Here is a 14,531-nt window from a genome sequence, read left to right on the forward strand (position 1 = left end):
TCGGCGTCACGCTTGGGTACAATCCCCTTCCGGGACTGCCGGTGTATGGATCCTCCCCTTCTGGGGCTAGCCCTGCTCGTCTTCTTTGGGAGGTCTCAGTGTGCCTTTAAAGAGCCCTCGCAGCGGCAGCTCATCTTTGATTAGTGAGTGCAGCTGTGATTACAAAGGTGAGGCATCACCCTTCCTCCAGGGCTCCGCCTCCACACTGGACACACCCCTCGAGTGTAGTGCCACAGCGTGACTGCAGATAATATAATAAAAAATTATAATTATAAATAATATAATATAGAATATAATAATATTATATTAATATAGAATATTTTAGATTTTTATTAGATTATTTTTATGTTGATAATACACACTCTTAGCTTTAATTAATTACAGTCTACCTATAGTGTTTTAAATCCTCTTGAGATAAAGGCATGCTTCACAACCATACACATTTTAAGTGCATTATATTATAATCACAATACTGATTAATGTACAGTATAATGTCTTGTATAATAAACATTGCTTATTGCTAAGAGGCAGCTCCAGATGTCCAGAAGTTGACATACAGTATAGATGGAGTGTTTCCAGTAAGTGTTTGAACTGCATGTATAAAAAAAGCTCTAAAAAAACTCTGTGATGGAGTTTCCATATCTGAGGTATTAAATTTTAGCTTTGAGCAAACTCATCGACATCAGGCCCTACATTGTACAAGGCCAAACAACATTGATTGTATGTTAATATTTGTAAAATGGAATTGTTATAGGTTAGCCAGAAAAAATATTTTACAGTACATGCTGTTCACACACGTTTGCATATTTGTACTTGTCAGACTTCACATTGCCTTCTATTTTTATTTGTAACTTTCCAAACACCCCTCCTATGAAACTCCACATGAAATGAAGACAAATCTAAAAATACTGTTTATGGTAATTTTAGATCTGAAAGAAGAGCAGCTACTGTATGTTTATTTTTTTTAACTGTCATTGACATTGTGGGGACATTGATTATCAGGAGTTATTATCTTTGTTATTATCGTTCTTATTATTCCCACTTTGACACTAATACGTGCCCCTCCCCCCCCCCCCCCCCCAGATTCACACACAAAGAGGAGCCCCTTTTTATTTGCCTTATTAAAATTCCTGGGGTATAACAATTACAATTTACCGCCAGCTTTTGCATGGCAATAAAGCTACTGTTAGGGAACAATTAAAGATGTCTTAGAGGTTTATAAATCAGATGGTGTTTATGGTGCCCTTTGCTCAGGTTATAAAGGTAGTAAACAAATGCACCACATTACTGATTAACACAAAAATCATTCTGGGGACAGATCAATGAAGTAACATTTAAATTTGATATAACTAAAGGTACTGTACAGTATGGTTTTAATTATCTACATGATACATACTGTAGCTGATATGATGTAGATGCTGTTGTTTTGTGCTACCTTACAAACAGCAACAAAGTTGAAACAAGGTTTCCCAGAGAGCTTTAGCACCACGTACAGTATATGGGTAAATGTTTGTACAGGTGTGTGTTCACTAACTTTAAATTTTTTAAGAATTAAAATAGTATTGCTGAGAAGTCCTGTGTACAAATACTGTAAGCTACTTAAACAAGCCACCTGTATCAATTGTCAGATCAAAGATTCAGGTTTTGTGAGTTTGAGTCTTATTAAGAACTCAAATAAATTTCTGGCATACTTACGTCTGTGTAGTGAAAGCCCAGTGAAAATCTACTTTAGTGTAGAAATGTTTTCACAAATTATTTACAGAATAAACTGTTGTTCTAGCAGGAGTTGTAGAACTGAAACATTAATGAAGAGGAATATGAAGGAGTTGAGATAATGGGTAGTGGTTACTACAGTAGATCCCTGTATTGCAGGTTTTCTCCTTATCTATACTTAGCAATTGTTAAGCCACTTTTAAGGAAACTAAAAAGTGGAAAAGCTAAGGTCTGTCTTGTTGGAAGCTAGCAACAATCTGGTGTCCAGTGTTCTTTAGACTTCTTCTTTAAGATTAAATTCTTATAGTATTCTTAATAGTTGTATCAGGCAGATTAGACTTTCCCCCTGCTCTCAATAACAGACTGATTTATCTATAAAATCACTACGTTCTTTTACAGATTTCATCTTCACACCTCTTCCCACTGATCTCTCACTGTTCGGATACTCTTTCTCACCTGCCCTGCTACCATCCACTCCTGCACTCACACCTAAAGAAGACTATTTTACATTTCTTTATGCGGTTCATAGTGGAATTAAGCTCTGCTTGTTTCTTTGCAGCCAACGCACACTGACACAGTTCTACCACTCGAATATTATTTTACCTATTATTAAAAATTTTATTCTATTAAAATGCAAACAACATAATTGACATACTCAATGAATAAAAACGATATATAAATCAATAAAATAATAGATAATTACTGAGCAGATAATAATACAAGATCAGTCATTTGAGAACTGATCAACTTTGTATTACAAGCTAAGATAATAAACACAAAAATAGTGATACAGTATGTAATGATGATTCTTTGCATTTGTACAGAGCTTTTTATTACAGAGCTTCAGAAGGCTCATAGCACGTAGAAAGGGAGACATTTTTTACACCACTTGAAGTGCAGGTGAGGACGTGGGTGACACTCTGAAGGTACTCTGTGCCAGCAGCCCCACTCCACAGCAGATCAGATGAAGTGAGAAATTGCTTTACCAATTGAATTTTAGGGAGGCCAGATTGTACAAGTCTAGAGTGGAATTTTGCCAGGTCACCAGGGTAACCTCTTACTATTTAATTTAAGCTCCTACAAACTTTAATAGGATGTTTAATGACCAAGCAGACAAGACCTGAGTTTCATGTCACGTCCGAGAGATGGCTCCTCCCACAGCATCACCATGCATTTTACCAGCATATTAATGGGGAAATTGAGAGATAATTTATTTAGTTAAGCAGATGCCAAACCTTTAGAGTGCAATTCATTTACAGATGAGAGGTTTGGGTATGACCACATGAAAGACTGCCTTTTTCGATTAGAAAATCCTCAGTGGTGTATACATTTACCTCACTGCAAGCAAAAAAACAACAACAAAAATATTTTTTGGGGGGCGGGGGATTCTGACAACAATTGATTATAAGACGATCTGTCAAAATGCAATGAAATACTGTAAAATATGCTGGACAGAGAGGTGAACATTATTATGAAGAACATTGTTCAGTTACAAAAAGGCTGCATGTCTCCTACTCCTCTGTTAGGTTTGCTGTATTAAATTTCCTAACAAGCATTCTGACAGAGGAACACCTGAAACATGAACCTAAATTCATTCCTTCTGTCTGGAGCCATAACAGATTTCAAGGGAACCAGATGTCCAACATTGACCACTACTGGTGAAGTTACAGCTATAAAACACTGTCGCCAGCATGGCACTAGCCTCCTCACAGACATTTTAAGTTGTTTACCTTTAAAGTTACCTGTAGTATTAGAAGGTATTATATAATTCAGATTTAATATTCTAAACTCACATATAATTAGATATTACAGACACTAAACTACAGTTAGCCTGTTTCTAATGCGGTTCTGAGAACTGAGATTTTTGCCCAAACTAAATGGAAGATTCAGTAGAAAAGAACCAGATTAATGCTGGGTTATCAGTACAGTCTCGCTTCTGAAAATGGGCTTGTAGTTGTGATGGGTTAAGAGTTGTGAAAGGTTTTTCCCAATGCATCTGTGAATTGTAGGGTTTATAGGTGTATTTCTAATGGACTTTAAATACTGTAGATGCAGTTAAAATTGGGTATTTTGACGTACCGTTTGGTTGTGATCTTAATTTAACAAAAGTATTTTCATGACAATAACTACCAGATTAATGCAGTAGCTACTTAGTACTCAGTTTCAATATTCAGAATGGCAATTTAATTGCAAACACGACTCAAACTTTTCAACCTTTCAATCACTATAGTGGTTTAACAGTTTCGGAACTGTTTTTTCAGCCTAATTGTTGCAGAAAGTGATATTATCTTTCATTGTAGAAGTGTGCTGATTGCAACATAAGAACATTGCATGTGTGTAGGTCATCGTTCCGTAACATCCGATTGATTTTATATCAATGATGTTTGTTATTCTTTTATTTCATCCTGGTATAGATTTTCTTGCATTTTGCAGTTATTTTATGCATCACATATGGTTCATACTTTTACTGTTTTTTACTCCATACAGTCTGGGCAGGAGTTGAAGTTTGCAATATGTATTATACAGGGGTCAGTGTGCTCACATGACTGGAGAAGATCACCTCTGGGGGGCTGTTTGGGAACCTCTGATTATTTAAACAAAAGCTGGCAGACTCATGTAACTCTGGTTCCAGGAGTGATGCTGGCCTTATTATGACTGAAACAAAAATAAGCGCATGTTCAAATGCAAATCCTATACTTAATGTTTAAATTAAGTGGTGCACACGACCTCGATGGTCTTTGGACTTTACTCTGGCAACTATATACAGTCTGCTGGCCATAACTTCAAACACCTATGTGGACAAATGCCTGTTTTAAGTAGATCAAACCTTTGAGAAAATCTCACGTTATAAATAATTTCACCTGGTCCATCATACAATCGATTACCTTTTTACAACTGGCCTTGAAGTGTTGCTTTGGCCCGACCTAGTGGCAGAGCTTTTGTCATTACATCCTTTCCTGAATGTCAATGACTTCAAAATTTGTCTTTTGTTTGGAAGGTTTAAATGACTAAAAGCATTTGTATCTGTGGGAAAAATTGCACTGCAAATACATTTCTTTATCAATGTCTGAAGAAGAACTAAATATCCCGAAACAATTTTTTAACTATTAAACCTTGTGTACTGCATACACATTTCTTTTTCCATTTAATATAAAGACTAATTAAAAGACTAAACATATTTATACATCATTTAAAACATGTATACATGGTATTTGTTGTTTCCTTTATTTCATACTTTATGTACTCTTTGTAGTATAGGGCATACATAAACCAATTTCCTGTGACATTTTTTAAATAACCTAGTAATGGTTTGAACAGTTGGCGGTCTTTGATTAAAAAAGGCCTTTGGGTCTCATGGAGATGAAATTATCCTCTCTATTAGAGGTTGGTCCCACAATAACATGGTTGATGCTCATTTGTAGAGCTGTGCAGCAGGTTGGGGAGATCGTACCCATCTGTGCTGTACAGTAGGTCTTGGATTGAATACTAATCACTTTTTAAAGGAAACAAAGCCATAATTATTTTCAAATTTATAAAAGAGAAATAGTCACATCTAATAGTTGAGGGGAGGACTGTTTCCAGTATATTTTTTTCTGAAATAAAACTGATATCTAATATGATGTTCCCAGTTGTTATTCAATAATAGCACAATGGAATTCACAATATGTGTCTGTGATTAATTATTGATGAAGCGTGACAAAGTGCAGATTGGTCTTGACATTGCTGAAAGTTGTAGCTTTTAGCATAATATACAGTATGCAATAAATTTTGTATTAGATGATTGATGTTTTCATGTACTCCTTTACATCTGCATGAGCCAGGGTATATAAAATTCCCCTTTCTTCCAGGTGTCAATTTTCATGGCATAAATGTTAGGTTTTAAAGAGCTGCTATTCAGTATAGCTGTTTCCATGGTTTTTCCTGAACCAGTCCATTTTAATTGTCATTAATTACTATTACTGGTATACATTTTAAAAAAATAATATGACATATGACCCTTGCAGTTTTGATTCCTATTTGCAAACAGTTCTGCAGTGTAAACTGCACTACAATATCCTACAGTACACTCATAATGCTTGCTTAAATTTCCGTCCCTTCCTGTAGGGATTTACAGTGTGCACCTCAGTGTTTTGAGTATAGGGGACAAAAAGATTACTGTAAGTCATTTGTCTTCTTTTGAAACATTTAACGTCGACTTCCTTGAAAGCTTTTTGACAAAATGTCATGTGATACTTTATGAAATATTGTTAAGATGAGACTAAAATTCTTTAAAGAGGGTTGATTGGCACTGAATTTGTGAGTGCAACAGTAGGGTCATGTTTTCAATTAAGTTGTATGAATAAATGCTTGATGAATATTGTAGCATTAATCAGTTTACTATAAATGGAGGTTCTATAGAATTGTAATAAATACTCAGAAGTTATGAGGTCAGTTTTAGGGTTAGGTTAGACTTCAGGTTGGTATTATTGTACTGTGTATCTGTGCATGCTTTCTAAATTATTTACTATTTACAATTTACAAATTGTTTATAGTATGTTGATTATGAATAGAATATCCAGACAACCCACTAATAAACAGAGCAACATAACCAAAACCCAATCCAAGATGCTATACCAGTAATGGAATTACAAGGGAAGAACAAGTTCATGTACTGTACATCAGAGCACAGAAGAAGAGGACAAATTCTGTTTATGAGTAGGATTAATTTTTCTCGCATATGCAAAGTCCACTTTGTAAGAACTGCAATGCTTTACAACAGACTTACAATTTTTAAAGAGACACTAAGAATGTACGGTTGTTGTTCCCAATACTTCTGAATGCATTTTCCAACTAAACACCAAATTATGTTATTGAGAGTATGTTAAAAATCTGGTAAAATATGTACAGTAGATTGAATGCTCAGCTTTCTATACTACATGAGCTTTTATTTTTACAAATTTACAGTGAAGGAGTGGTTTGTGAGTGGTTCATATGGGATACAGGGATGTTTGGTGTCTTTTCTGCCATGTTTCATGATTTCATGCTTGTGTGAACAAAGGCCCTCATGGTTCAATTGGCTTGTAGAGAGAACTGACAGCAGCTTGCAGTGCCTACTGTCCGGTTTGCTATTGGATGCTTATGCTACATTTTTTTTTTCTTTTGAGTCATTTCAGTTTCTACTTTTCTTGTCTTTCTATCACAGGGGGTAATTGAGGAGGGCTGAGCATTCAGCAGAACACTTTGCTGACTTTTTTGTACAGCCTCATCGCTTTTGACAAGGTACAGTAAAAGTCACTTTAAGTTCATATAAACCAAAAAAGCAACTTAAGTTCTTCAAAATTCTTTTCCCTTTAATTTTGTGCATTGGAACTTTAAATGCATGGAATAGCTTTGGTTAGTTCTCAAGGATTGGTGGAAATGAAGGAGAAATCAGGTGTACTAATTGCTGGACTGGTCCCTTGTCACATTAAATTACTTGAGGTGAACTTCATGTTTTCACTTTTCTTTTGTTATACTGTACCATGTTGAACAGTGTTCCTTTAATCCCAGGCATGTTTGGATTTACTTGGACAGATCTTATTTTAGAAAAACGCTTTCCATTTTTTTCTTCGTGGTTCTGCACAGCAATCCAAAAGCCCAAAACTGCAGTATTATTTTGTCGAGGGGTTGTATGCATTTCAATTACAACCCAAATAATATTCTAAAAGCCTAGCCGAGCATCTCAAAATGTTATTTTTTTTACAGCCAAGTAGTGATTTTCTCACTTTTTTATTCATGTGTCAATCACATTACACAATAGCAACCCTTACCACCTACTGGCTGATTCAGTCCATGTAATCACAGACACGCTTCACAATATGTAGCTTTTAAAGATATTATCAGCTCTTTGTACTGGCCTGTATTAATTTTTCCAAAAGCAATTTTTTTAGCATTTCCATTCTTACCCAATCTTTATTTGTCAAGTAATTTAAAATTATGTGGCATTAAAAACAGAATACATGCTATTACCCTTTGTCCTTATGTTTCTATGGGAACCAAATTGCAGTGCATTTCTGAAGTCAGAAATAGAAAGTAAAATTTTCATCTTATTTGTCCTAAGATGTAAAAAATAAGCTTTTCGTGTTCATTTTTCTTATCTGTTGCACTTATTATATTTTTATGCAAAGCTGATTAGATTTACTGTCATTAAAAAGTGATTTTTAAATGTTTTTGCAAACTTGACAGTTTAATTGTGGTTTCAAATAAACACAAGCCATTTGAAACCTATAATCATTTTACTGCTTGGCTTTTTACTTCGGTTTATATAAAGCAGAATTGTCAGACCAGGATAAATGCATCTGCAAATACAATTTGTAAATGAAAGTTTCATCATCCCCCAAATAATGATGCAAGATACAGTACATTAGAAAAGAAAAGTGACATTTTTCCCAAATATGAAACCGATAATAGTTACAGTTTCAATGGCTTCCGATCAAATCAATTTCCGTCATGATTTAAATTTGAAAAATGATTCACATGTCCTTGCATCAATTCTTTTCATCATATATTTTTCATTCTCTCCACTGTACCAGCAGCCATTCAAAACCTGTCCCAAAAAATAGGTCCTGAACCTGACTTGCTTCATGACTGTTAGCAAGAAAAAGGACACATAAGAAAAAAAAATATCACAGAGAAAGCAGATGAAGAAAGATTAATGCCTACAACTGAAGAGAACAAAAGGATATACAATCTGAATGTCAAACTCTGCAGAGGATGGACAGTCTCTTTGTCATTGCAGCTGCAACAAGAAATGCCTTAAAACAGAATATGTATTTTCTTACTTTAAAAGCTTGGTCGCAACAGTAAATCAATACTTGCCTTATTTAAAGCTGTTCTTCTTTGAAGGACACTATTTTCCGTGTTGTTTATCAAACTTATGAAAACAAATAAAAAAAACATTAATTTAGGTGCAAGTATTGCATGCAATTTCTTAACTAAGGTATGGGGAAGGATAAAGACAGACAGGCCAATCTCATCCAGCTGTTTTAGATTGCAGTCATTACCAACTCTAGCTTTAGATACATAACTCCTGCACACGCATCTTCTTGTACTGTATATTTTTGAATTCATCCCGCCTTCACTCCACCTCTCCCCTGGTTAATCGAGTGGGTTAAGATGAACTTATTATACTTCAATTCTCAAACATTCACAAAATGTTATTCTTGGATTATTCATTAGAAATTAATTTAAAACAACATACAAAACGTAATAATGAAATGCATTTTTGTGCAGGTAATCTATTTTTGATAAACATTTAAAAATGTAGAGCAACAGAATATGGAAAAGTGCACTGGGAGAGGTATCACAGAAGATAATGTATATGAATTTCTGCTTTACAAATGCTGTTCTGCATCATTAAAAAACTTCTGCTTTTCATTACATGAAAACTTTCTGCATGCTGTGTTTCATATCTGCAGGAACATAAACATACACACAAGATTTTTCAATGTTTTAAATTTTCCAAAGTTTCATCCTGTTCATCTTGTTTCCGAATGAAGATCAAAATAATTAATTTTCTGGAATACAATTCACAAGCTTTATTGTATTACCTTTTACCACTTGTTTTTGATTTCATTTGTGGTGCCCAGCATGTTAAGCACAGCAGAGGATAATTTAACCACTATGAATTTTAAAATTACAGGGTCACAATAATAATGCAACAGCCTGTGAAAACGGTCTGAGGAAAGGAGTGGTTTCTGAGTAGAAAAGTCTTTCGATTGCTTAGGAAAACTGTGGAAGATGTGTTAAACATTACTTCCCTTGACAAGGATCCCTTTCATATGAAATGACAGGCCTGGCCAGGCAATGACAATGGGTAAAGGTGGTATTAACTCTTCTGTATTTTTCATGTATACTGTACTTAAGGTATTAACATCCAGGACCAAGAGCCAATGTGGGTGAGCTGCTAAACGTTTGAGTTTGGATTCTTCAGGGTTGATGGTAGAGGGGTGGGGGGGGGGGGGGGATTTAATTTGTAAATTTAATTGAAAATAAGTAAAATTAGAAGAAAATAAATGTCCCATTTTAAGTTGCCAGGTGAAATGTACTGTACTTCTTAATTTTTCTTACATGTGAAAACATAAAAAATATTTTAACATCTCTTGGAATTTGGACAGTTTTATGACTTTAACAATGAAACGCTACAAAAGACAACCTAAACTCAATCCTGGATGTATGTTCCGGTCGATCCTATGGACAGCCTATTAATGGATATTTGTCTTAAAGAGTGTAATGCAAGTGAATGTAACTGGTGCATTTAATTGAAAATTTTTCATAAGCTGGTCACATCCTGCAGTGAAATTTCGTAATCTGTAATATTTTAGCATGACAATTGTCATTACTTTGTTTTTGCAGGTTTCTTTCCTAAGAACATTAATTAAAATGAAATAAAATATCATAAGCTTTCAAATCTAAAATGCCAAATTGCAGTGTGCATAGCTGCAGGATACGCAGACCAGTTGTTTCAGCAATTAACTTGCATAACCAAACAGGGGATGGTAATGCACACAACATGATAAGTGTCACTTTGTGCTGCTCCAGATGACCCCCCTCTGGGCACAATCGAGTGGAACCTGTCTCAGCTGCCACTTTTGTGAGATACAGCTAAGCCTTCCAGCCTCCTCCTGCAATTGCTGTAGCTTTATGGCAATTAAAAAAGCTTTTTTGTAATATTGGCAAGATGGGTTTCTAGATTAATGCTTTCAGAAAGATAGGTATATGTATATAGAGGGACAGGGCAGTTGTAATCCATTTTGAGAAAAAAAAAACTACAGTATTCAATCCTTGATACACATATACCCATAAGATATCTAGACTGTGTAGATATTTTATCAAATTTGATATTAGATGTGTAGATACTCTCTAGAATTTACTGTACTTTTTGTCATGTACAGTATGTGATTAATGTGGTGTTATTAAGTTTTAGTGATATGTCTTCAGTAGAGTTTATAGGCCATTCTCTCTGTTTTGTAATCTATTTTACATCCTGAGTGTGTACAAGCAAAAGGTTTGGTTGCACGTGGATTTTAAGATGTCCCAGATTTGATTCTGGGCTGGGGAATCATCTGCTTTGCCACTATTTTCTTGGGTTTTATTTGCTTGTTCAGGTTTCTTGGTGCATCTAGGTCTTATGATACCTCTAGATTTTCACTCTGAGCGTGTGTGTCAGTGCTCCCTGTGATAGATCAGTGTTACACATGCGTTTTCAGGATAAGCTCCAGATTGCTCTGACTCTTCCCAGCAATAAACAGCTTTCTCATAATTGATGTTTGGGAGTTTTGAAACCTATGCTGTACTCACTGGTACAGCCACAGCAACATTAATTGTAATCCTTAAGTATTTCAACACAATTGTGCTTGTCCGCACAAGGGAGATAAGATCTCTACTCAGTCAACCCAATGGACAGAATTGGGATGTAAAAGTCAGACTTAAAGGGTGAATATTTTCATTTTACTCCTTAATTTCTGAATTAGCATCTCAAATGTCTTTCTTTCTAAAGTTGTGAATTATATATCTGAGTATCTACAGTATGCTTATATTGTCTGTTTAGTTTTGGAGGACACATTTACAATAGTTTGAGAGAACTGTTTGTTGTACAGGACTACTAATTAAATGTTATGGTATGCCAGTTTATGTGTATGTTCATTTTAAGTGCCTAGACTGGCTTCATCTACTTTACCATAAATATACGTCTAAAATAAATTTGTCATCTATTCTTGTCAATCCATGTGGGATGTCAGCAGTGCCTCCACTGTGAAGAAGCTAATTAGACTTTCACATAACAACTCTGTCATAAGAAATGTTTATTTTCTAAAGTGGGTTAAATGAGCCATTCTTTTTATCTGTATCACTGAAATCTATGATGGGCATCATCCTGCTAATTATTTTGTGAGGAAATTTAATTTCTCAGATACAATTGCAAGCTCTGATATTAGCATAATTATTTTTAGATACGGCATGTCAGCATTTATCAGATATGGGGGAAAAAAGCTGGTAATACAGTATGTCTTAATCCATCCACGTGTTTCCGGCATGGGTCAAGTCAGCCACCACTCTGACACTGGTGCCGACAGCTATTATTAAATGAATTGGTTCGTGATTCTACCAAAGCAAACTTTCATTTGTATCCATTTCAAGTAGTAACTGGGCACTTGTCTAAAGCAGTCTGATGTACTGTATGTACCTTGCGTCCCACCTGGGATTTGAACCCACAACCTTCTAGTAATAAATCCTAAGCCCTAAGACTCTCTTTTGAAATACTGACACTATTTTACTTATTTTTTTTCTCGTGGAATTCCAGCACAGTACCAGTGTGTAGGGATTAATCAATTACTTTCACAAGATGTATAAAAGTTAGTACCAACAACACGTCAACAGGAAGCTCCTTTCATTAAGAACGGATTGGGAATTAGTAACAATATAGTTTCAGATTTTTCCCGGTTTAGAAATGTTCATAGAATTAATTAGTACCTTTACTTTTAATTAACAACATAGTTAAGCAGATGGAGGGTAACGTCAACACACATCTTTCATTTAAAATGTTCAGTTAAGGTGTAATTTTTGCGTCTCCCAGGTGTGGAATAGTTATTTTCAGGAGGTAACAGAATTTACAAAGTATGAAATGTAAGGTGGACTCAATTTAGATGTCCAATGTCAGATTTATAATTATTCTGTACTACAATGTACTCCATTTCAGTTTTTTTAAAATTTGTGAAAATTATATACAGTAAGTGTATTTTGTCCAATGCAGGAATGGCATTTACTGTGCATAAACACATTAAATGCTCATTCTGCAAACTATAACTGAATTCTATTAAAATTAAGGGATTGAAGAATATTATATATTATATAATATTATAATTTCACTTTATTAAAAACAAATTCAATTTTCTTTACATACAGTATCTACATAAACATCTAAAATGAACAAGAAGGGTTAAAATAATATACCAATATTTTATTTACTAAACTCAGTTTCCTCATAAAATCCCTAATGTTTTATGTAAACTCTTAAATTTGTTTCCTGCCAATTAAAATAAAATGAAACTTCTTAAATGTAAAATTCACACTTTCACTATAATTGTGGTAATAATTAAACTTCCAACTATAAACTTTTAAGAAGGCCTAAGCAATTTTTAAACTACTGAAACACTTTTACAGTCAATAGGTGTAAAACTAAGTGAGACACTTGCTGAGCTATCCTTCATTTACATTGAATTAAAAAAAAACAGAATGGAAATTTAAAATGACTGGTTGAATATTGTCTATAGCTCTGCAGTGCAGTCTATTCTTTATCCAAACAGGTGATACTCTTTACTTATCTATCCATGGCAGAAATAACTTTATCATTTCTGTTTCTATCCTCAAGAGCCCACATTGGAAGTACTTTGCAAACACTGAGTTTAGTACAGCTTTTCCCTGGAGTCATTATTTTGTTGTGTCTGCTTTGAATAAACATGACTGTATTATAGTATTATAACCAACACTTATACTGTACACTTATAATGTACTGTATGAAGCATTACAAAATCAGTGTTACCCATATTGGATTTCTAATTATTTTATACAAATATACTTGGTGTTATAATAATTTGTGCAATTTTCTGGGCATTTATTGTAAACGTTTCAAGTTTTTATATTTCAGCAATTATACATACATTATGCAGTAGGGTTTTTTTTCTGAGTGAAATCCTTTTCCAGACCTATCTGTCACCTAAAACGTCATTTTCAATCAAATGTATCGTTGAGTTAGACAGCACATTTGATTTGTACCATTTTTTTGAACCCAGCCCTTAAGCAAATGAATGGGATTGCTACCGCCACAGAAACATTATTGTGATTTTTTTTACTATCTCCCAAAGCTGAAAAAGAGAGACTCCAATGAATTCTGAAAATAAAACATAGCATTTCATCTGTATGATAGCAGTTTTTTTTTTCTTTTTAGCATGCGGCTTTCACAAAAACCTCAAACGCATAAACAAGGCCTACCGAACGGCCTAATCAACATAAATCTACAGTACAAACCAATAAACAGCATAACCAATATAGTAATCTCCAACAGAATTTGAGTTCTGTGGCTGGTTGAAGCCTAGGTAATTCCACTAGTGTTATGGTGACTGGGATTCTCTAAGTGGCAGCTGTTTTCTTGACTCTCAGTGAAACAAAGACTGTTGCAACTTAACCAGATTTTTACGGGCATGCTGAGACATCAGATATCCTCCAAACAGTGCTAACTCTCCTGTCAGGTGTTGTGGAGCTCGCACAATATCTATAGACAAGTGGTTCAGTGGCTGGCTGGGCCGAAGGAGCCTGCAGTACCTGCCCTTGCTCTTTCAGTGTAGTACATGTGTGGTCGTGAGTTGAGATGTACACAAATTCCAAAATTGTTGGAAATAACATAGAAAAAGACATTTAAAAGACAAAAATAGTGAAACTGCCATGCTACTTCTTTTATATGCAGTAAATTGATTTAGAATGCACTAGATTTGTCTGGATATGCCCTTCATTCCACTTACATACCAGATAAATTGAGTCATAGATCTAGCAAGTCCAGAAAATCAACTTTAAAACTTGATTTTGTTCGTAGCAACGAAGCTATTAAGCTTAGTCTGCTGTGAGTTTAGGATCCCTTTCAAGTAAAAAATGAATGAGAGGTCAGGTGAGATGCACCTAACCTTTTTAGAAATCTAGATCATGAAATCAATTTTAGAAATTTAGATTTTATGCATATTTATTATTTATTTCTTTATTTTTCTATATCATTTCTTTTCTTTTAAACTTTATTGTGAGCAAATACTGTA

General features: G+C 34.6%; 1 long non-coding RNA gene across 1 annotated transcript in view; it reads left to right on the top strand.

The window, feature by feature from the left end:
• Nucleotides 1-14,531, top strand: part of LOC138241367 (uncharacterized) — a 371,513-nt gene that overhangs the window by 100,849 nt on the left and 256,133 nt on the right. The window contains exon 2 of the long non-coding RNA XR_011190588.1: nucleotides 6,896-6,972. This is a non-coding gene — a long non-coding RNA (uncharacterized lncRNA). The remainder of the gene's footprint in view (nucleotides 1-6,895; nucleotides 6,973-14,531) is intronic.

The sequence above is a fragment of the Lepisosteus oculatus genome, chromosome 1 (assembly GCF_040954835.1).
Source record: "Lepisosteus oculatus isolate fLepOcu1 chromosome 1, fLepOcu1.hap2, whole genome shotgun sequence".
NCBI lineage: Eukaryota > Metazoa > Chordata > Actinopteri > Semionotiformes > Lepisosteidae > Lepisosteus > Lepisosteus oculatus.